At 50.5% G+C, this 23,974-nt stretch overlaps 1 long non-coding RNA gene across 2 annotated transcripts in view; it reads left to right on the forward strand.

Annotated features, from left to right (window-relative positions):
- Positions 1-651: 651 nt before the first annotated feature.
- The window catches only part of LOC139037055 (uncharacterized), a 29,438-nt gene continuing 6,115 nt past the window's right edge, over positions 652-23,974 (forward strand). The window contains exons 1-3 of one of the 2 annotated variants that reach the window (XR_011489840.1): positions 652-4,455; positions 4,595-4,705; positions 17,440-17,548. This is a non-coding gene — a long non-coding RNA (uncharacterized lncRNA). The remainder of the gene's footprint in view (positions 4,456-4,594; positions 4,706-17,439; positions 17,549-23,974) is intronic. The other variant, XR_011489841.1, reaches the window with a different exon arrangement.

The following is a 23,974-nucleotide window of genomic DNA, read 5'->3' on the forward strand; positions in this document are numbered from 1 at the left end:
GCATCATCTCTCCCTGAGCTTTGGGGAAGGGAGAGACTTGTGTGGACTCACCTTGAAAGTGCAACTGTTAGTCGCTCAGTCGTGTCCGGTGCTTTGCAGCCCCACAGTCTGTAGCCCACCAGGTTCCTCTGTCCATGGAATTCTGCCGACAAGAACACTGGAGTGGGTTGCCATGCCCTCCTCCAGGGGTCTTCCCGACCCAGGGATTGAACCCAGGCCTCCTGAATTGCAGGCGGATTCTTTACCTTCTGAGGCACCAGGGAAGATGGAGGCCCAACAGAACCACTTGCGTGGGGGGGGGGGTCTTAATGTAACTCGAGAGTCTGACCAACACTGTGGACTCTAGAGAAATGCACAAACCAGCCCGGAATTTCCATCCCTGCCGTCCTAGAGCTGTGGTCCTTGGCCTCCTAGCGTGCTTTCTAAAAATGCGCATTCCAGAATTGCGATCTGGTAGGTGTGCCCAGGGATCTGCATTTTGGGAAGCCCCCTGGAGAGGAGGGGAGAGACAGGGGCCCTCCCGCGGGTGCCTGGCCGTGCCCGGGGTGCGTCTTTGCCGTGCGGCCCCGCCAGCCCTCCTGGGAGCCGGCGGAGCCGAGCTCTGTCCTTCCTCCTCGCAGGAGTAGGCCTGGCAGGGGCCCAAGCCAAACACTCAGGACTCATTAGCGGGGAGAATGGAGCCGGCGGGTCCGAGAGCCGGGCTCTGCTTCCGGAGAAGGCGGAGCCAGGGCTGAGGGGCGGGGGCGGCCCAGCCTCCCTCCGCCCGAGGACCGCCGCGTTGGGGGTCGGAGAGAGGAGAGCAGCGTACACAAGCTCTGAGATGAACGGCAAGTGTCTGAGGACAGTCGGAAAAGTGTGTTCCTACCGCGCAGCCGTGCCGGGGTTCCTGGGAGTGGCCTCGGAGGGGCAGGTCTGTGGAACCTGGCTTTGAGTTTTGGAAACTGAGTCACTCGGATGCCTGGATTGGGGAATTCCTTGGGCAGTCAGGCAGGCTCATCAATTTTGGTTAAAGGTGACTCTGAAGGCAATTTCTAAGGAGTTGAGTGAGCTTTAGAAAAGTCTTTATAATAAAGATACAGACTTCGAGGGCATCACTTTTTTTTTTTTTAAATCACCAGTCCTCTGATATCTTAAAATAGTAATATTTCTTTATCTGGCTGCTCTGGGCATTCGGGGTTTCCCTTGTGGCTCAGTCGGTAAAGAACCTGCCTGCCAATACAGGAGCCATAAGAGACGCTGGTTCGATCCCTGGGTCAGGAAGATCACCTGGAGAAGGAAATGGCAACCCACTCCAGTATTCTTGCCTGGATAATCCCATGGACAGAGGAGCCTGGCAGGCTACCGTCCATCGTGTTGCAAGAGTTGGACACGACTTAGCAACTGAACCACCACCACTGGGCGTGCGGGATCTTAGATCTTCCTTGGAGCAGGCGAGGTCTCTTAGTTGCGGCAGACAGGATCTAGTTCCTCTACCTGGGGTCAAACCCAGGGCCCCTGTGCTGGGAGCACTGAGTCTTAGCCACTCGACCGCCAGGGAAGGTCCCGAGGGCTCCCCTTTAAAGGCAACAAGTCAATGTGTTTCTAAAGGAATCAAAGCGGTCTGTCCCACGTTCCCTGCAGCCCGAGGTTGGGATTCATGTTGGGCTGAGTCTGACGACAAGCGGACGGTTGCCCGTGGCGCTCTTGGTACTTGGGTGGTGGTGGTGGGTGCTGTGGGAAGTCTACCTACTAGTGATGCCTGCTGTCCTTCCACCAGCATCCTATCCCCCCACCCCCCGCCAAAAGTGGTCCAGCCATCTGCCATGGTTAGAGCCCATCCCCGAGACGCTTAGAGATGGGCAGTCCCAGTGGAGGAGTGAAGCAGGTCAGACTTTATCTGCTTTTGACCCTCAGGGACCCTTCCTGAGTCTATTATTTGTGGCTCAGACGGTAAAGCGTCTGCCTGCAATGGGGGAGACCTGGGTTTGATCCCTGGGTCAGGAAGATCCCCTGGAGAAGGAAATGGCAACCCATCACAGTATCCTTGCCTGGAAAATTCCATGGACAGAGGAACCTGGTGGGCTACAGTCCATGGGGTCGCAAAGAGCTGGACACAACTGAGCGACTTCACTTTCACTTTCGAATTAAATGTATTTAAGGTAAGCCCAAGCCTCAGCTTTAAAACAGCTGTAAAATAGAGGATCTGCTCTGCAGTGCTGTTCGAGGTCTAAATGGTGGCAACGAACGTACCTGAGACAGAGAACGTGGTCCTGGCTGGTTTTGCCTTCTTGCCTTTGTTTATTCAGGTGGGGGGAGCAGAGGTACTGTTCTGGATCCATCTTGACTCAGAGGCCTGGAGCAGGCTGACCCTGGGCCTAGAAGCTGGTGGTGGACAGGGCTTCCCAAGGGCTGGTTTGCCTCTGGGACCTTGCTGAGCCAGACGTGTAGGTTCATCTGTGACAAGCCTTTGGCTCCCGAGCAGCTGCCCTGCCTCCCGGCCCCTCCCCTGCCAGAGGGGGCCCATCGCAGACAGGAAACACGCTGGCTGGTCTCAGAGATGCAGCCCTCCAGCCCGAGAGAGGGCCAGGCCCTCGCGTCTGCAGCCTCCTGGGTACAGAATGATCAAGTGGGTTTTAACCGCTGCCCAAAGACTGACTCTAATTATACTTTCATTTATATGGCACTCTGTGTCCGAAGGGCCAAACACCCATTCATTCTTTTTTTTTTTTAAATACTTTAAGTTTTTCGAATTCTTTTTTTTTCTCATGAGAAAAGCAAAACAGATTCATGGTAGACCAGTTAGAAAATACAGAGAAATATCAATACAATTAAGAAGGAATTGCCTGTCTGTTTACCACCCAGCTACACCTTTTTTAAAAAAGACTCATTTTTATTTTAGAATAGATTAAAATTGCTCAAGGAGTACAGAGTTCTTCTCAAGCCACACCCAGTTTTCCTTAATGTTAATATCTGACATTAGCGTGGTACTTGGATTGCAACAAAGGAACCTTAGTCATTACCTAAGACTCCTTTTCTGTTCCAGGAACGCACTCAGGACCCCACGTTCCACTTCCTTGTCATGTTTCTTGAGGCTTTGTTTGACTGTGACTGTTTGAGAGTTGCCTGATTTTGGATGATCCGGCAGGTTTGAGGAGTGCTTGTAGAATGTCCTTTAAACTTGAGTTAGTGTGATGTTTTTCTCCTGATTAGACACCAGTTGTAGGTTTTTAGGAGGGAGAGGTAAAGTGCCGGGGGACTTCCCTGGTGGTCCAGTGGCTAAGACTCTGAGCTGTCAATGCAGGGGGCCAGGGTTCGATCCCTGATCAGAGAACTAGACCCCACATGCTGCGACCAAGGCCTGGTGCAGCTAAATAAATAAACATTAAAAAAGAAAAAAAGAAGCAAAGCACCATGCTTATGATATCATATCAAAGATACATGCTACCCAGTGTGGTCAAAAATAAATAATGAAAATTTTAAAAATAAAGGTACTTGCTATCCATATGACTTGTCACTCTATTAACCCGATCACCTAGCTGAGGCAGTGTTTGTCAGATTTCTACAGCGTGAATCTTTCAGTTGTGTCCGACTCTGTGACCCCAGGCTCCTCTGTCCAGGGGATTCTCTAGGCAAGAATACTGGAGCGGGTTGCCACGCCCTTCGCAGGGGATCTTCCTGACCCAGGGATTGAACCCACGTCTCCTGCACTGCAGGTGGATTCTTCATCATCTGAGCCAGCAGGGGAGACTTCTCCGCCGTGAAGTGTCTTCTCGCTCATTGCAGTCACGGCAGAATCCTTAAACCGTTGTTCATACACAACCTCAGAACTGCGGTAGTTACTGGACCGGCCTCCAGAGCTTGTTTAATGCATTAACAGATAAACGTATATATCACCATGGCACAAATCTGCTTTTCAGTCGTTTGATGACTGCTTCCTAGTGAGAGTCCTAGGTCCTCCTGTTTCTACTGTGGTTTGACGTCTGTGTTCACAGTAGAAACACTCCACTTCGGTTGGCATTATTAAACGCTTAGTGAACATCTTTCCCCCTCACTCCAAGTTCACAGATGGCTGAGTTCCTAACAAGGACCCCAGGTTTTAAAAAGGAGCTGGTGGATGCCGGGGAGATCCAGCTCTTCCAACATGTGATTGGAGTCTGCTCCCAAGGGGTCGAGGGGGTGGAGAGACAGGAGGAGCCCTGTATTCTGTGGGTATCGACCCCCAGCCCAGGCGCACCATGGGGCCTTGGGAGCCTCAACCTGGCTTTCCCAATCGCGTTGTTCTGGAGGTTTCAGGGAAGCCGGCTGGCAGCTCCCCACGGAGACTTTGCCCTCACTGACAAATGGCTGCTGCAGCGCGTCTATTGACCGGGGCCCTTTGTTTTCAAGAAGCAACCTGCCTTCTCCTGTTAACCCCTGCCGGCCTGGCTCCGAACAGGATGCCTTCTGTGCTCCGGGCTCCGTACCAGGACAAGAGAGGTCAGGAGAAGGGGAAGATCGGAGATGTACCTGCCAAAGGCCAGGCGCTCTGCAGGGCCCTCTCATCCAAGTGTTCAGCTCTTTTCATCTCCTGGCAGGGCAGGAGCGAGACGTCGGGCCCTCTCATCCAAGTGTTCAGCTCTTTTCATCTCCTGGCAGGGCAGGAGCGAGACGTCAAACCCCGGGTCTGCCCATCCTGCTGTGCTCTCTCCGGGGTTCCAGAAGCTTTTAGCTTTGCTTCGCCACCCGGGTGAGTCTGGGGTCTTTTCCACTCCAAGATACACACATAGGCAGCCCTTCCTGTCTCTCTCTCTCACATACACAGACACACACATGCTTCCTCAGGTTCACAGCCAGTTTGGGAATGATTGCACCCAGCAGGAGAAGAAGCCATTGACTCAAGCTCTGGGGTTCTAGGAAGATAAGAAGGCAGCCTCCGCCCCCAAGTCTGCTAGTTTTCAGCCCCTGGCAGCCAGGATCGTCATCATTAGCAACCCACATCTTTAAGTCAAGCACTGTCCTCCCTGGGGCTCTTGGTTTAGAATATGCACTCTGTATGATCGTGTGTGCATGCTAGTCACTTCAGTTGTCTCTGACTCTATGCGACCCCATGGACTGTAGCCCGCCAGGCTCCTCTGTCCATGGTTTTCTCCAGGCAAGGATACTGAAGTGGGTTGCCATGCCCTCCTCCAGGGAATCTTCCCAACCCAGGGATGGAACCCACATCTCTTACGTCTCCTGAACTGGCAGTTGGGTTCTCTACCACTAGTGTCTCCTAAGCCCCTCAGGCACTGTAATTCCTCGGACTTTAAAGTCTTCTGTGAGTGTTTGTGCAGGGGGCAGGGCAGAGGCACAGAATGGGAAGTCATGAGCTCTGAGGGCCCGGGACCCAGGCCAGGGCTAGGCTGAGACACTCCGCAGACTTCTCCATGCAGTGCAATCTGACAGACGTTTATCGGGCCATCTGTTACTCATGCTGGGGATGTGGAGATGAGTCAGGAATAGCCCGCATCTCAGAGTCAAGAGAGATGACTACAGGAGGTAAACTGAAATCCGGTGTCACAGAGACAGTCGTGGTGACTAGGTACAGTGCAAGACAGGGCAGAGTGCTATGCTGACCTGGGTGAGCTTGAAGGGAAGTATTGTTAACCACTTAGCAAAGCGTGCAAGGTGGGGCTTGCTGGGGGCTGGTGGGGGCGGGGCACGAGCGAAGGAACAGCACCCCAGGTGGGTGGGTGGATCAGGGGTGGTCAGCCTGGGCACAGCCAGGGTGAAAACGTGTGACGCTGACGATGGGAGCTGTCTTAGTCTGCCCCGGCTGCTATAACAAAACACCATGGTCGGGCAGCTTAAGTGACAGGCCTCTCTCCATGGCTGGTAGGTGGCCACCATCTCCTGTGTCTTCCACATGGGCTTCCCTCTGTGCATGTTCCTGTCCTAAAATCTTTAAAAAAAAAAAAATTTATTTATTTGGCGGCACCAACTCTTGTGGCATTCGGGATCTAGTTCCCTGACCGGGGATTGAACCTGGGCCTCCTGCGTTGGGAGTGTGGAGTCTTAGACATTGGACCACCAGGGAAGTTCTTCCTCTTCTTATAAGGACACTAATCATAGTGGCTTGGGGCCCACCCACATGCCCTCATTTCCACAGAACGCCCTCTTTAAGGACGGTGTCACGGTCCCAGTCTGAGGCCTTGGGGGAATTTCTACATGTGACTGCAGGGCAGAAGGCACAGCTGAGGCTGTGGGAAGAGGAGTGGCCTGTGGGACGCGGAGGGCCGCTGGGGGTGGGCGTGGACGGAGCTGGGTCAGCTGAGGCCTTGGCTGTCTGCCTTAAGCTCTACCTTACAGGACGCGGGGGCGCCCGCACCTCGTCCTAAGCTGCAAAGTGAAAGGAGCTCATCTGTTCCTGTTCCCAGCAGCCTGGAAAGTCTGGGCGGGGCGCGATCTCACAGGCTTACCTCTCCCTGCAGGGCTGGCCATCGGGGCCCCGCCCCGAGCAGGGGCCAGGCCCCCCACCCACCCCGGTCCTGGGCGAGTGGGAGCCCCGCCCGCTGTGGGAGTCCCAGACGCCTGTCTTGTCGGAAACCTTCTTGCTGTCGGGAAGTCCCATCTGGATGGGCAGGGTTGGTCGAAGACCTCTCCAAGCAGCGCCCGGTGGACAATGAGCGCTCAGGCCTGCTCTCCACCCGCAGGAAGCCGGGCGGAGCTCTGCCTGGAGGGCGCCGGCCATCGTGGGCCGTGGGCCCCGAGGAGGTGTGAGGTCCCCCGTTCAGATCCCTCCACCGCTGTTTCCGGCTTCCTCCTCCTTAACACGAGGGCCCGGCCTTTTCGGCCACTAGCTCTAGGATTCCGAAACGAGAAGGAAATGGAGGCAGAAGGGCCGATTGAGCTGAGAGCGTGGAACAGGCGCCCCGAGAGCCCTTCTGCGCCACCTCCCACCCAGGACTTTACCGGAAGCTGGCTGGCCGGGATGGAGGGTGAGGTGAATACTTCCGCTGAATGATTAAAGGAAAAAAAAAAAAAAATTGTTGACCTAGCGTGCCCAATTCATGAATTTTAAGCACAGAGCTTTGATGAATGTTTGCGTACCAATACGTTTGTGTAACCACCACTCGGATCAAGTTATAGAATGTATGTAGCCCAGAAGACTCCCTTCCTCTACAGTTTTTGCACCCCACCCCCAGGTCACCACTATTCTGACTGTAGATTAGTTTCCTCCTTGAAGGCCCATCAGTGGGCTTTCCGGGGGCTCAGGGGTAAAGAATTCGCCTGCCAATGCAGGAGATGGAGGTTTGCGCTCTGGGTCGGGGAGATCCCCTGGAAAAGGGCATGACGACCCACTCCAGCATTCTTGCCTGGCTGAAAATTCCTTGGGCAGAGGAGCCTGGTGGACATAGAGTCCCAGAGAGGCAGCCACGACTGACCAGTGAGCATGCACACAGATCACATAAGGGAATCATAGGGGACGTATACTTTTACCTCTGGCTTCTTTCGACACTTGTTACATCTGAGAGATTCTCCCACTGGATTCTGCAGGAAACAGGGCAAAACCTCCTCAGTCTCTTCCTTATATGCCCCTTGACTTGGCCCCAAAATTCCTTGGCATTTCTCCTGGCAAAGTGTCCCTGCCCTTGAATCTGGGTGACTTGTGACTGCTTTGACCAAGAGTGTGGAGAGCGACGCTGGACTTCCTAGGTGAGACATAAGAGATGAGGCAGCTTCTGCCCGATTTGCTGGAACGCTGCTGGTTGGAGTGCTGGCTCCACAAGCGAGAAGTCTCACCGCCGGAGGCCGCCGTGATGTAAGAAGGCCAAGCCACAGGGGAGACCACGTGGGTGCTCTATCCGTCTCGAGTCTATGCAGCCCAGGCGTCCGGCAGGTGGGTCAGCGGGTCCCTGAGGGTCGCGGCCCCCCGATGTCCATCATCCTTGGCCTTTTCTGCCCCATTGAGCCCGAGGACATCATGGAACAAAGACAAGTCACTGCCCTGATTGACCTGTTTCTCAGGTCCCTGACTCACGGAATGCATAATTAAATGGCTGTTTTAAGTTACCAGGTTTGGGAGTCATTGGTTACCCCAATAATAACTGGAATACGGGGTGAGAAGCGGCTGGATTTGGGAAGGCTGACTACAGCCTTCTCCCTGGGTGGGAAATGGCGAGAAAATCTGCTTTCCAGAGCCTACCTGCTGCTTCAGAGCCCTGCTGTGGTCTCATCTTGTGGGCCACTCTGCAGACCTAGTCTTCCTGGTTTTAGGCCAGTTGTCCACTGATCCTCTGCTTTGCCCACCCCAGAAGCCAAAGGCCTCTCCTAGAAAGAATGTGATTCCTCCCTCTCAGAAGCTCCTGAAGAGGGGCATGCGTGGAATACTGGGGGAGTACAGACAATCTCTGCTCTGTGCAAAGAACACTAGAACACAGTGCCAGGCATGTGGTGCTCAAGAGAGGAGGGTGCTCTTTGCTCAGTCATGTCTGACTCTTTGCGACCCTGTGGATGGTAGTCTGCCAGGCTCCACTGTCCATGGGATTCTCCAGGCAAGGATACTGGAGTGGGTTGCCATTTCCTTCTCTAGGGAGTGCTCAAGAGACCTGTGTATCAAAAGCACCATTACCCCCCGCCCCCGCCCCACCTCCAGGGGTCCTTTCGGCGGCCGCTGGGTGGAGACCCTGCTCCAGGAGCAGGACTTCAGTATCCCGGCTCTTGGGACTCTTTTCTGAGAGTGCAGCTCTGGGTCACGCTCATTGCCTACACTGAGAATGGCATCCTTGCTGGGGGGTGGAGCGTAGGGCGGCACTTAAAGAGGCAGACAGAGGTGGCACAGTGGCTCTCCTCCTGTTGGCTGTGTGACAGTGGGGAAGCTGTCTGACCTCTCTGAGCCTCCAGTCCCCAGTTTTGTAGAAAGGGCATAGTAATAAATAGCCCTGGCTTTGTCCAGGACTGCAGCAAAGACTAAATGAGGTAATAGTGCGTGGACAGCATCAGCTTGGGCAGAGTAAGCCTTCCATAAATGTCAGCCCAGCCAAACGAAAGGAAATGGAGTGGGGAGGAGGGGAGTGTATATGATAGGAATTATTATTGAATTTTTTCAGACGAAGAAAAGCCCTAAGGTCGTGGAAGTAATATAGGGAAGCGGTGTGGTGCCAAGTCGGATCTGATTGTTGCGGATGCCCATGCTCCTTTCTCTCTGTGTTTTTCTCATCACAGCAGGTGCCTGTAGGTCTGGAGCCTATGTGTGACCTTGCAGGGCTTCCTGACCTGCCCAGGCTCGCAGCCATGTCCAAGGTCAGTGGAGCTGGGTTGCTGTCTTTGCAGTGTTGTGGGCAGCCCACTGCAGTGCGTCCTCCAGCCCCAGTGAGCCAGGCCCTGCCGGGCTGCAGCCACTGAGAAGCCCTCTGGGTCTAGAAGGTTGCACTGCAGTACAACTGTCCTGCCTTCCAGAAGGCCCTGATTTTTTTTTTTTTGTGACCTAGACTGAATGCAGGTGCTTAGAAGTTGTGCTTGTTTCAAGCAGGTGTACCAGGAAGAGTCTAACTGATATTATTATTTTTAACAGCTTTATTGAGATATAATTTACATATACAAATCACCCATTTAAAGTGTACAATTCAGTGGCATTTAGGATATTCACAGAGTGGCACGAGCTCCATCAGTTTTAGAACATTTGTTTCACCTCATAAAGACACATTGCACCCCTTGGGCATAACTGTCTGCCCTCCCCTGACCCCAGCCCCAGGCAACCACTAGTCTACTTTCTGCCTCTGTAGATATGTCTCTTCTAGACATTGCATATAAATGGAATCATGTGTGGTCTTTTGTGTCTGGCTTCTTTTACCTGGCGTGTTTTCAAGGTTCATCCATGTTGTGGCAGGTACCTTTCCTTTTTTATTGCCGAGTAATATTCCTTGTAGGACTTTACTCCGTTCTCTTTGATAGGCTTGGGTTGTTTCCACTCTTTGGTTGTTCAGAAGAGTGGTTTTATACATATTTGTGAAACAGGAGGGAGAGGGGCCAGGGCACAACCTCTGAAAGGGTGACATAGCCTGAGGACACGACACGAACTGATTAGAACCAAACAGGTCCACGATGGTGGATGGACTGACTTCCACTAGACCTCGAGCCTCAGTACCTGCTCACTGTAACACATGAGCAAGCTAAATGACACCCCGCAGCTGCCGTGAGAGTCGCCAGTCTGACAATAAAGGTCAAAAGGTGCGCAGTAGCCCAATTCCTGGAAGTCCCTACCCTTCCCCCCAAATAGCTGGAGTACTTCTCCCACTCACTAGTCTATGAAATTCCCCACTCCTATCAAACTGACAGCCTCAACCCCTGGCACCTCTCCCACCTTCTGAGATGGCTCAGCTTTTGTGGAGTGTGTTTTTCTCTAAATAAATCTTCTTACCTATCACTTTGTTTCCCACTGAATTCTTTCTGTGATGAGACATCAAGAACCTGAGCTTCATTAAGTCCTGAGACCAGGTGTGTGTGTGACCTCAGTTAAAGACCATGTGTTCAAGACTCAGTCTGAGTTTCACAGTTCCATTTGTGCACATATTTCTGTGTAGACATATGTTTTCATTTCTGTTGGGTACAAACCCAGGAATGGAATGCCTGGTTACACAGAAACTCGATGTTTAACCTTTTGGGAAACTGCCAGGCTGTTTTCCAAGCAGTTGCACCATTTTACATTCCCACCAGCCATGCAGGAAAGTTCTGATTTCTCCAACTCTTTACCAACACCTTTTTTTGATTCCAGCCATCCTCATGAGTATAAAGTGGTGTATGTTTGTAGTCTTGCTTTGCATTTCCTTGATGGGTAACGATGATGATCACCTTCCATTTTCGTATTGAGCTTTTGTATATTTTCTTTGGAGCAATGTCTCTTCAGACCCTTTTCTGATTTGTCTTTTTGTTATTGGGTTGTAAGAGTTCTCTATGTATTCTCCATACAAGTTCCTTATCCCAGTTGATTTGGAAGAATCATTAGGAAAGGCCATTACATAACTTCCCCGATCCTGTGTTTACTGGCTGGAGAATTGCATCAGAAACAAAACATTGCTTCATTCCTGAGGCAGAGCTGATACCTCTTGGAAGCAATATACATTCCTGGTGTTGGTGAAAACAGATGAGATCGTCCTGCTTCTCATTTCTCTTTTCCTGAGTTTTGTTTAAATCAGTGAGTCTCATGTGGTATAGAGGGGAGATACATGTCAGAAGCACCTGTAGGACTCTTTCCTTTTTTATTTTAAGAGAATTTTAAAAATTGCTTTATTTATTTGGTTGTGCCAGCTCATAGCTGCAGCATGTGGGATCTAGTTCCCTGACCAAGGATCCAACACAGGCCTCTGGATTGAGAGTGCAGAGTCTTAACCACTGGACCACCACGGAAGTCTTTGTGGGACTCTTTCAACCCTCAAAAGCCTCAGCTTCCTCCAAAAGTTAGATGCGCTTTCATCCTTCCTCTGGTCCCCATCATCTTTTTGAGAACCACTGTCCTAAACGGAACGCTTTGAGATGAAGGCTGGCATGGCAGGAAATGGCCTCTATGTTGTTGCTATTCACTCACTCAGTCTTGTGCAACTTTGTAACCCTGTGAATAGCAACGCGCCAGGACTCCCTGTCCTTCACCATCTCCCAGAGTTTGCTCACACTCTTGTCCACTGAATCAGTGACGCCATTCAATCATCTCATCCTCTGTTACCCCCTTCTTCTCCTGCCTTCAATCTTTCCCAGCATCAGGGTCTTTTCCAATGAGTTGGCTCTTTGCGTCAGGTGGCCAAAGTATTGGAGTTTCAGCTTCAGCATCAGTCCCTCCAATGCACACCCAGGACTGATCCCCTTTAGGATGGACTGGTTGGATCTCCTTGCAGTCCTAGGGACTCTCAAGAGTCTTCTCCAACACCACAGTTCAAAAGGATCAATTCTTCAGTGCTCAGCTTTCTTTATGGTCCAACTCTCACATCCATACATGACCACTGGAAAAACCATGGCCTTGACTACATGGACCTTTGTTGGCAAAGTAATGTCTCTGCTTTTTAATATGCTCTCTGGGTTGGTCATAACTTTCAAGCGTCTTTTACTTTCATGGCTGCAGGCACTGTCCATGGTGATTTTGGAGCCCCCCAAAATTAAATCTGTCACCGCTTCCACACGGTCCCCACCTCCTTGCCACAAGTGGTGGGACTGGATGCCATGATCTTGGTTTCTGTGAGTGTGGAATTTTATGTATTTATTTGTCTGTGTCAGGTCTTAGTTGCGGCACTTGGTGGCTTCATTGCATTACGTGAAATCTTTTGTTGAGATGCATGAACTCTCTAGCTGCTCCAAGGCATGTGGGATCTTAGGTCCCCGACAAGGGATCAAACCAGTGTCCCCTGCATTACAAGGCAGAGTCTTAGCCCCTGGGCCCCGCGGAAGTCCTGAATGTTGAGCTTTAAGCCATTCTTTTCACTCTCCTCCATCACCCTCATGAAGAGGCGCTTTAGTTCCTCTTCAATTTCTGCCATTACAGTGGTATCCTTTGCATATCTGAGGCTGTTGCTATTTCTCCCAGCAATCTTGAATGCAGCTTGTGATTCCTCCAGCCCAGCATTTCTCATGATGTGCTCTGCATAGAAGTTAAATAAGCAGGGTGACAATATGCAGCCTTGATGTGCTCCTTTCCCAATTTTGAACCCGTCTGTTGCCCCATATCTGGTCCTAACTTATGCTTTTTGTCCTGCATACACGTTGCGCAGGAGATAGCTAAGGTGGCCTGGTATTCCCATCTCTTTAAGAATTTTCCTCAGTTTGTTGTGATCCACACAGTTAAAGGCTTTAGCGTAGTCAGTGAGGCAGATGTAGATTTTTTGTCTGGAATTCCCTTGCTTTTTCAACGATTCAACAGATATTGGCAATTTGACTCTGACTCCTCTGCCTTTTTAAAATCCAGCTTGTACACCTACAAGTTCGTGGTTCACCTACTGTTGAAGCCTAGCTTGAGGATTTTGAGCAAAGCATTATTTTGCTAACATGTGGATGAAATGAGCACAGCTGTTTGAGCATTACTTTACTAGCATGTGAAATGCGTACAATTGTGCGGTAGTTAGCATTCTTTGGCATTGCCTTTCCTGGGGACTGGGATGAAAACTGACCCTTTCCAGTCCTGTGGTTATTGCTGAGTTTTCCAAATTTGCTGGCATATTGACTGCAACACTTTAACAGCATCATCTTTTAGGATTTGAAATAGCTCACCTAGAATTCCATCACCTCCACTTGCTTTTTCATAGTGATGTTTCCTAAGGCCCACTTGACCTCATACTCCAGGATGTCTGGCTCTAGGTGAGTGACCACACCATCGTGGTTATCTGGGTCATTAAGACCTTTTTTGTATAGTCTTTCCATGTATTCCTGTCACCTCTTCTTAATCTCTTCTGCTTCTGTTAGATCCTTGCTGTTTCTGTCTTTATTGAGCCCATCTTTGCATGAAATGTTCCCTTGGTATCTCTGATTTTCTTAAAGAGATCTCTAGTCTTTCCCATTCTATTGTTTTCCTTTATTTCTTTGCATTGTTCACTTAAGAAGGCCTTCTTATCTCTCTTTGCTATTCTCTGGAACTCTGCATTCAGTTAGGGATATCTTTCCCTTTCACGTCTCTTCTTTTCATAGCTATTTGTAAGGCCTCCTCAGACAACCACTTTGTCTTCTTGCATTTCTTTTTCTTGGGGATGGTTTTGGTCACTGACTTCTATACAATGTCATGAACCTCCGTCCATAATTCTTCAGGCACTCTGTCTATCAGATCCAATCCCTTGAATCTATGAATCTATTTGTCACTTCCATTGTATAATTGTAAGGGGTTTGATTGAAGTCATACCTGAATGGTGTAGTGGTTTTCCCTACTTTCTTCAATTTAAGCCTGATTTTGGAATTAAGGAGTTCATGATCTGAGCCATAGCCAGCTCCTGGTCTTGTTTTTGCTGGCTGTATAGAGCTTCTCCATCTTTGGCTGCAAAGAATGTAATCACTCTGATTTTGGTATTGATCACCTGGTGACACCCATGTGTAGAGTCTTCTCTTCTGTTGTTGGAAGAGGGTGTTTGCTGTGACCAGTGTGTTCTCTTGTCAAAACTCTGTTAGCCTTTGCCTGCTTCATTCTGTACTCCGAGGACAAACTTGACTGTTACTGCAGGTATGTCTGAGTGGCAGCGAAACTGAAATGAAGACCCAGGGATTGGCAGCTATGGCCAGTGCTGATGCTGAGACAAAGAGAAGAGTATGGTGTTTCCTCCAAAAATTAAAAACAGAACTACTCTGTTTTTCAGCAATCCCACTTCCGGGTATGTAGACAAAGGAATTGAAATCAGGATGTAGAAGAGACACCTGCCCCATGTCCACTGTGGCCTTGTCCACAACAGCCAAGATGCGAAATGTGCACTTGTTATTGTTCAGTCGATCAGCCGTGTGTGAGTCTTTGCGACCCCATGGGACTGCAGACACTGGGCTTCGTTGTCTTTCCCTAATGGAATATTACTCAGCTGTGAAAAAGAAGGAATCCCTGCCATTTGCAACAACATGGACGTTTATGCTTAGTGAAGTAAGCCAGTCACAGAAGAAAAATACAACATGCTATCATTTACATAACCAGTCTAAAACAGTCCAACTCACAGCAGCAGAGGGTAGACTGACAGCCGACAGGAGCTGGTGGGGAAATGAGGAGCTGTTAATCAAGAGCCGCAAAGTTTAGGTTTTACACCATTAGAAAGGACTCGGAGCTCCTGGAGGGCGTTGTGTCTATAGTTAATAATACTGTGTCGTATACTTAAAAATTTGCAAAGAGGGTAGATCTGTTACTAAGTGTTCTTATCACACACACAGTGATGAGGACAGGAGGAAACCTTTGGAGGCGATGGACAGATGTATCGATGGCACAGCACAGATGATGGTAATGGTCTCATGGGTATACACTTACCTCCAAGCTCAGCAAGCCGTATAAACTAAATATGTACAGCATTTTATGCACCAAGTATACCTCAATAAAGTGGTGTAAACAAAAACAAAGCAACAGAAAAAGGAACGTTCCTTTTTTTTTTTTTTGCAGACAGCTGCTTAGGGGTCAGATTGTTTCTGTGATTGAAGCCAAGAACGTAGCATGGTAGGCACCATCATGCCCTGGGGAGGAAGGAGGGGGATTAGGGCCATCATTTTGTCTCCAAGAAGGATCTCAGCAGCAGCACCCAATGTTTATTAAGCTCTCACATTGAGCCAGCCATTGTACTCCGTTCAGTTCAGTCGCTCAGTCGTGTCTGACTCTTTGCGACCCCAAGGACTGTAGCACGCCAGGCTCCCCTGCCCGTCACCAACTCCTGGAGTTCACTCAAACCCATATCCATTGAGTTGGTGATGCCATTCAACCCTTTCATCCTCTGTCGTCCCCTTCTCCTCCTGCCCCCAATCCCTCCCAGCATCAGGGTCTTTTCCAGTGAGTCAGCTCTTCTCATCAGGTGGCCAAAGTATTGGAGCTTCAGCTTCAGCATCAGTCCTTCCAATGAACACCCAGGACTGATCTCTAGGATGGACTGGTTGGATCTCCTTGCAGTCCCAGGGACTCTCAAGCGTCTTCTCCAACACCACAGTTCAGAAGCATCAGTTCTTCGGCGCCGTTTTCCTTATTCTCCAACTCTCACATCCATATGTGACTACCGGAAGAACCACAGCTTTGACAAGACGGGCGTTGTACTAAGCATCTTATGCTCATTATCTCCTTAAGTCCCCACCGTGGCTTACGGATTAGGCAGGGTTTCACCCTTGTTTTCCAAATGAGGGAAGTGAGCCCGGATGGATGGAGTCACCAGCCCTCACCCAGACCTCAGGGGCAGAGCTGGGATTCAAACGCAGGCTGTCTGCCTTCAACCCCTGCATGCTGAAACTCCTCCTTCTCAAATTCAAGAGTGACCAGGCTCTTGAATCCAAATCCTGCTGATGTTCGTTTTCACGTTGTCGATTTCCATAGATGTTTGCCTGGGAGGTGGTTGAGCTGTATCAGGGTCCCTGAGCATGGGTTCAGAAAACTGGCAGTGAGAGCTACCCTCGCACGCTCAGGTTTTGTGTGGTTTTGGTCCATGACATCATCTCCCTACAAGTTTCCTTACCCTACAGTGGAGATAACACACTTACGTCATAGGGTTATTGTGAGGGTCAGATGAGATTATAGCTGTGAGAATGCTTTGTAAACGCTGAAGTCTGAAAAGTCAGGAATTGTTATCCTTATTACATTGTTCCCTTAATTCAGGTCAAATCCTGTAATTAGCAGCCCCAAATCTAGATAACAAGAGTTCCGAGTCTTAGCCAAGAAGTTCCGCATTGGCTCACTGCTTTCAGACAATAGCAGTGGGACCCCGCCCAAGCACTAGAGCTTGGGGCTTGTGGTACTCGGTCAAACCTTGACTCCGACCCATCGCCACCTACTTCCCAACCACCGTCCCGAATCTTGGTCCTTTTGCCTTCATCCCCGTACTCCCATCTGCACGGGTGGGCTGAGCTGGTTGTCTTGACCTTTTCTTCCTCGCCCCTTGGCAGGAGCTGTGTGGTTCTTTGCGGCAGAGACAGAATGTGTTTATCAAATGTCCGCAGGCTAATTGGTTGAGGCCAAAGAAATGTAAGCAGAAAGGACACATGTTCCTTTCAGACCGAGGCAGTTAAGTTCCCGTGTTCCCCTTCCACCTCTTTTTCCCTCTGCTAGAAGCCATCTCTAATAAATACATTTTGTTGTGATGAACTGCTGAGACTGGGACTCATTTGGTAAGCAATGCTAGCCTGGCATGACCCCAACAAATGTATTTTCTGCTATCAGTGTACCTAGAGGGGGGCAGGGAAACTCTTACTCCAGGCAGATCAGCGTGAGTAAGATATGCCTTATTAAAGGAAGAATGAAAACAATTGGTGTGGATGGAGCTGAGGTTTCCTTGCACACAGGGCCGTACAACATAGTTAAAGTCATGTGCATGGAGTCCTGGCTGTGTGTCTTGGACAAATTACTACTAAATCTTGGTTTCCTCAAAACCATAAATTTAAGACAGTAGCAGCTCCTCGACCAGCCCATGGAGATGTGGTGAAGATTCTGAGAGAGTCTTACTCAGTGCCTGGTAATAATTAGCCATGGTAAATATCAGTCTTTGTTACAAGGGAGGAATGTGAACCGATTGCAGGACAAAGGAAAGGGTGTTCTAGTTTTACAGAAATCTGGAGCCTAAGATGGTAAGTAGGAAGAGACGTGGAGATAGAGTGTCCTGAGGCACCTGGAACCAATTCGTCCAGCCTGCGTTCCATCCATCCATCCACACATCCATCCATCCATCCATCCATCCGTCCACGCAATGATCTCAACAAAATTTTAAAAAATCACTCTCTGGATTTTGCAAAGGTGTCTCTAACCAACAGGGAGCTGAAGCCTGAAATTACTGGGGATATTGGAGAAACTCTGTTACGGTTCTGCTGTCTCCTTAGCAGGAGCTAGAAAAACAGACATATCTGGAAGGGAGCCAAGGCCAATGACGTCTCTGCGGAAAGGGCAGCAACAGGAAGCCAGCATCAAGGCTAAGCGCCTCTCCTGGGAGTGAGTGCTCCTCTGTGTGAAGAGCTGCATGGGGAGGGGTGGGAGACTGTCCACCTCCGGGTTCCACAGCTGAGGGTCTCTGGCTTGTAGTCCACCAGTTTCTGGGCTGCTGTAAGGAGAGCAGGATGGTGGGAAGCCGGGAGGTGCTTCACTGAAGCTACATCTCAGCGGCAAGGAGAAGCACTGCTTTGCAGCCTCATTGGAGTGTTAGGAGCTGTGACTCCTGAGGGAAGAGTGAAAACAACTGGTGTGGACAGAGCTGAGTTGTGAACACAAGTCAGAATGAACATAGTGGGTCTTTGCTGCCCTGTCTCCTGGTTACTGAGCAGCTCTAAACCCACAGGCTCAGCAGAGCTGGCTCCAGCTCCAGAGCTGGGCGAGTGACCTGAACCTGACCAGTTCCAGCTTCAGGGGTCCCTGATTGGTCAGATGGGATTTCTGAACTTTTGTTTGAGTGTGGGGGAATAAAATCTCTCTTTTCACTGGACTCATGTCAGAGAATATGAGCCTGGAACTTCTGGAAGCTAATGGGTACAGGGGAAACTCTCCCCAATGCTAACCCAGCAAAACATAGTGTTGCGAGAAGGACAGACGCCACATCCTGATGCTATAGCGTGTGAGCTCCTGGATCAAACCGTATCTGAAGGCTGATGAATTTTTCAGTGATTTAAGAGTCCTGATTGATACACTGGTTCTCCAAAATACATATATGGCTCTCTGAACACTAGTGATGGTGGCTATTTCTCCACCAGAATGCGTTTTCACTCTCCTCACTTCCTCTCCATTCACAGTGGGTTGCTTACTCTGGGGCAGCTTATGGGCTGGGCTCCTGGTATAAAAAAGGAATACGACCTGAGTTTTATCTTCAAAGAGTCATGATCTAGAAAGAGGGACAGATATAACTAGAATAGCTCATTGTAAGTTGTGCTGAGATAAAAGTGAGCTGTCATAGGGACTAACTGGAGAAAGGAAGCCTGGTGTTAATTAAGGCTGTGGAGAGGACACAATACTCATTCATTTCAATGGCTTATTTATGTATTTCGCTGCACCAAGTCTTAGCTGTGCCATGTGGGGTCTAGTTCCGTGACCCGTGTTGGGAACGTGGCATGTTAGGTACTGACCTGCCAGGGAAGGCCCTGAATAGGTATCGATGGAGCATCTGCTACGTGTTATATACTGTACTCAGTGCTGGGAATATACAAGCAGATATTTATAAACAGACACGGTCCCTGACCGTGTAGTGGAAACAGGGTGACCCAACCTCTCAGAATAAAGTATAAGGGTAGTAGGATCATGGGGCTATGAGAACAAACCACCAAGGAACTTTGGGGTTTAGGAGAGGCTTCTCCAAAGAGGAAATACCTGAATGTATAGTCGAAGGAGGAGCAGGAATGAACTAAGATCCGGTGGAATGGATCCTTCGTAGATGGGAAGACGTCCTCGCAGCTCCCGTGGTGAGAAGGAGTTGAATAACCAGGCAAACAGAACCAAGCATTTGGCTGTTTTACTGAGAAGTTAGGACCCATGACTCTTAACTCCATGGCTTTCTCACTTATGATTTTTTTCCCCAGTCACCTTGAGTATCGTTTTCTTCGTCTATAAAACAGGATAACAATATCAACTTGCAGGGACTTCCCTGGTGGTCCAATGGCTAAGACTCTGCGTCCCCAACACAGGGGATCTGGGTTCGATCCCGTCAGAGAACTAGATCTTACATGCCACAACTGAAAAAAAAAAAAAGATCCTGCATGCCACAGCTAAGGCCTAGCATGGCCAACACAAAACAACTCAAGAAAACCCACTCTGCTGGCTTGCTCACGGGGCTGAATGAGACGATGCGTTAAAGGGCCTGGCAGAGAGAAGGTGGGCAGCAATACCGTTTCCTCCCCTTAGGTCCCGTCCGCTCATCCTTGGTGCGGTGTGACTGGAGCTGTCCCTGGATTCCCAGAATGTCCGCTTTCCTCCGTGTTCACCCGCTCCCCATAGCTGTCTGCCCACAGCCCTGCTCCCGTCGGCTCCTCCAGGTTGGGCAGTGAGCGCAGAGATGGGCAGATTCTGGGTGGAACTGGGTTCCCTCGCTCCTAAATTCCCGTGTTAGAGTCCTAACCCCTGGGCCTCAGAATGTGATGGTGTTTTGCGATCGGTCTCTTTAAGGAGGTCATTGAAGTGAAAATGAGGTGGCGTGGATGTGTGTGAAGCATGCTAAGTCGCTTCAGTTGTGTCTGACTCTGTGCGACCCCATGGACTGCAGCCCGCCAGTCTCCTCTGTCCGTGGGATTCTCCAGGCCAGGATACTGGAGTGGGTTGCCGGGGGATCTTCCCGACCCAGGGATCGAAACTTTTCTCTTATGTCTCCTGCCTTGGGAAGCCCATTAGAGTGGATGCTAACCCAATACGTCTGGCGTCCTCATGAGAAGAGGGAATTAGGATTTTGAAACCTGCAGAGGGAAGGCCCTGTGAAGACACGGATGGGCGTCTGTGAGCCAAGGAGAGAGGCCTGAAATGAGCCCTTCTCTCCCAGCGCTGAGGAGGTGCTAACCCTGTGGACACCTCGATCTTGAGGCTCCCAAGCTGAGAAAACACATCTGCCTAGCTGAAGCTGCCCAGTCGGTAGGCCTGGTAGCCCGAGCAGACTCAGAGAGGGCGACGGTGACAGGCGGGGCAAGCACCGGGGCTGCGGGCCACTGCCCTGCCCCTGGGGCTGGGAAAGCCACCTGAACTCTCCGCCCCTGGGATACCGAGGGCAGAGAAAGACAGTGGCCCTGGGGGGCAGGTGGGCTCTGTCCTCCACCCGCACTGGGGGTGGCTGAGCAAAGCCCAAGACCTCCAAGCAGGCTGGAGTCAGGCTGTTTCTGGCTTCGCGCCTTGACCCCCGGCTGTGTGACTTTGCGGAAGTCGCCCCCCAGCGCCTCGCCTGCCTTAGTACTCAGCAGTGTCCCTACTTGCACGGGGTTGTTGCGGAGATGAGATTCGCGCTGAGGATGGCGCCTGCCCCAGAGTCGGTGCCGTGTGCGTGCCAGTGAGCGTCAGGATGGCTTCCCTCTTACGACCGCACTAAAATGGCAGGAATGTTCCTGACCTCCTGGGATTAGGCTGAGGCTGAACTCTGACATTTCAGGCTGTTTCAGGCCGCCAGGCAGGAAAGAATCCTCAGATGTTAGCAGCTGAGTTATTAACCTAGTGCAGGTCTCAGTTCTGCCAGCCACTTGAGAGGTGGGTAACCTCCGGGTCTTGGGGTGCCTGTCTGTAAAATGGCTGAGCTGGCTCTTCATGCCCCAAACCAGCCTCACAGAGCCGTTGTGAAACGCAGATGAGGCAGCGGTTGTGAAATCGCTTTGTAAAATGAAAGACTCATGTCCATGGGAATATGTGCCCCCACACACATAATAAGAGCTAACATTTAAACACTATTATCTGGCATTCTTCTAAGTGTCTTCCATCTATTTCTCATTTAGTCTTTACAAGAACTCTAGGAGCTGGGCGCTATAATCCCCTATTTTGTAGGCAAGAAAGATGACCAGTAAGAGATGGTGCTGCAGTTTGCATCCATGATTCAAACGTGGGTGCTCATACCTTTCATCAGAGGGCAGAGCTGTCCAGTAGAACATTCTGTGATGATGGAGATGTCTCAAACCTGCCCCGTTCACTAGAGCAGTCCTCCTGAGCGCTTACAAGTAGCTAGTGTGACAGAGAAACTAAAATTTTAATCTAATTGTTTTCTTTAGGCTTTTGGGATCTTAGTTCCCCAACCAGGGACAGAACCCACACCTGGTACAGTGGAAGCGAGGACTCTTACCCACTGGACCACCAGGGAAGCCCCTAATTTAATTTTAATTAATTAAAATGAAAACAGCCCTTATAAGCCGTGTGGGCACGTGGGCACTGCACTGCATAGGCACAGCACGCAGGCTGTAATGCCTCCTAACTGATGCACCAAAGCTGAACTTCAGACAGCCTGCCGGTGAGAGCAAGGAGATTCTGCCGATTCTCACGGCTGCTAAGCCCGGTAGCTGAGGCTGTGACTACTGCTCCTGGCTTTCACCCCAGGCTTCCCGCCAGTCCCGACTCTTCCTTGCTGGACCCATAGGGGCAGGCTGTCCACTCCCCAGAGAGGACAAAGGTCCATTTTCAGCGGGAGGGACCAGACCTCCTGTTTCTCCCTGATGGGAGGTGCTGGGGGAGGTGCCTGGCCCCCCGCACCCCTGGTCCTCACAAACCAGCAGCTATGACTGCTTCCCAACCCCCCCACCCTCCATCTCCACCCCCCACCCCCCCAAGAGAAGAGCTGAAGACACGCTCCTGCACTCCCTTTTGGAGTTGGAAGCCGAGCTGGCTGGCACTCAAGGCTTAATTAGCTGAAATAACTGTGAATAATCATCTTTAAAATGAGAGTGGTTAAGACTCAGGCCGCGCTGCTTCTGATTATTCAGCGGCCCTGCGGGAGCATCACATTGCCGGCTCAGTCGTGCCAAGTCCGCCAGGCTGCATGGGATGACCTGGGAACCCCGTGGAAGCATTTCTCTGCCCTCCCTGCCCTGATGCGAGAGGCGAGGCTCAAGGTCTTGGGGGGGAGGGGGGCGGCCTGGCTCTGTACCAGCGAGACGGAGACCGCACCCAAGCAAGGAGGTAGTGAGGGGTCGGGGAGATGATGGCAGACGGGGAGATTCTCTCGGAGAACGCCCGTTACATGGGCTGAACGGACGTCACAGACAAGGACGCTCTAGTCTTGCTGCTGAGTGGCCGTGGACCGGGCTCTTCCTGTCTCTGAGCCTGTTTTCTTCTCTGGAAAACCCGGGACACTCACTTCTAAAGGTGGTCCTGCAGCAGTAACCATGCATGCCTCCACGTAACGCCTGCACGCTGCATATGGTCAGCATCTTACCCTCCTTTTTGGTTTTCCCTTTCTTTCTGCTGCATCTTGGGAAGTATTCCTAGTGCAAGATAAGAGGGCAGGGCTTGGTCAGGAGCTTGAAAGAAGCTGATGTTCCAGAAGCCAGCTCTCCCCTAACACCCACCGACACTCTCTGAGGCAGGTGGGTGTCACAGCGAGCTGGGACTTCCAGGTTTCAGACCAGAGCAGAAGAGGCCGTGAGTGGCACCCTGGTGCGGACAGGTCGCGTATGTTCTGCTCCAGAGCCAGCAGATTATGTTTCAGACTAGATCAGGTCGAACCACAGCAGGCTGCCGTGTTTCTAGGTCAAAAGTTGGTTGAACTTAAGTCTTGTAAGATAACTAAGGCTTGACTTTGAGTCTTTAGCAAGCAACGTGATGTTTCTGCATGCCTGTTTAAGGACAAGACAAAACCCACAAATCTTTTAATAATGAGACTTAACTAGCTCTGCAAAACACAACAGAGACAGACCACCAGGCAGGATGTAACTAACTGCCAAGCTTTGTGGGCACGTGACTGCTGCCAAGAGTTGAGAGGAGGGGCAGAGTGCTCTGGAGTAGGTGGGGCAGTGGGCAGGTTAGCAGAAGGACGTAGGGTCTGAGTTGTGTCTGGAAGGATGGTTAGCCGCTGAAATAAGCAGTAAGGGGTGGAAACGATGCTCTGGGCAGAGAGAAGTGATGTGACCAAAGTCTGGGACTCTGAGAATCACCAGGGCAGGCAGACCAGGACTGGTGAACATTTCTGCACTCAGCACAATCCCCAGGAGAGAGTGGGTACCACTATTTCCTATATTTCCTATATTGGGTAAAAGAATGAATGCATGAAAAATTGAAAAGCATGTGGAGATGCATGAGCAAACTTAGCTGTTCTGGGGGTAGTGGGAGATAAAGTTGTAAAGAAATCGTGGAGGGTTCTGAATACAGACAGAGGAGTCTGGGTATTATGCTGAGGAAACAGGATTCTCCAACTATGAATTCAGCAAATACATGTGTTCTGTCAGGTTCTAGAGGTCAGAGAAAAGCCATCTAGGATCTCAAGATTTGCTGATTTTAAGTTGATGTGGTCCTGGAAAACAGAGGCTGTTCTGTGTTAGTGTGGGTAAATTGATTATGTTGTAGTAACAAATGACCTTAGAATTCCAGTGGCTTAGAGCAACAGAGATTTATCTCTTGGTCACTTCACAGTTTCAGTCACCATAGCATTGTGTGTGTGTGTGTGTGTGTGTGTGTTCGCACGCTCAGGAGTGTCTGATTCTTTGCAACCCCACAGACTGTAGCCCACCAGACTCTTCTGTCCATGGGATTCTCCAGGCAAGAATACTGGAGAGGGTTGCCATTCTCTCCTCCAGGGGATCGCCCCGAACCAGGGATCAGACCCAGGTCTCCTGCATTGTCAGGCAGGTTCTTTACCACGAATGCCACCTGGGGTGCCCACTATAGCACTGTCTGTTAAGCTGCTTCAGCCGTGTCCGACTTTGTGTGATGCTGTGGACTGTAGCCCGCCAGGCTCCTCTGTCCATGGGATTCTCCAGGCAA

This window comes from Odocoileus virginianus, chromosome 10, assembly GCF_023699985.2.
Source record: "Odocoileus virginianus isolate 20LAN1187 ecotype Illinois chromosome 10, Ovbor_1.2, whole genome shotgun sequence".
Taxonomy (NCBI): domain Eukaryota; kingdom Metazoa; phylum Chordata; class Mammalia; order Artiodactyla; family Cervidae; genus Odocoileus; species Odocoileus virginianus.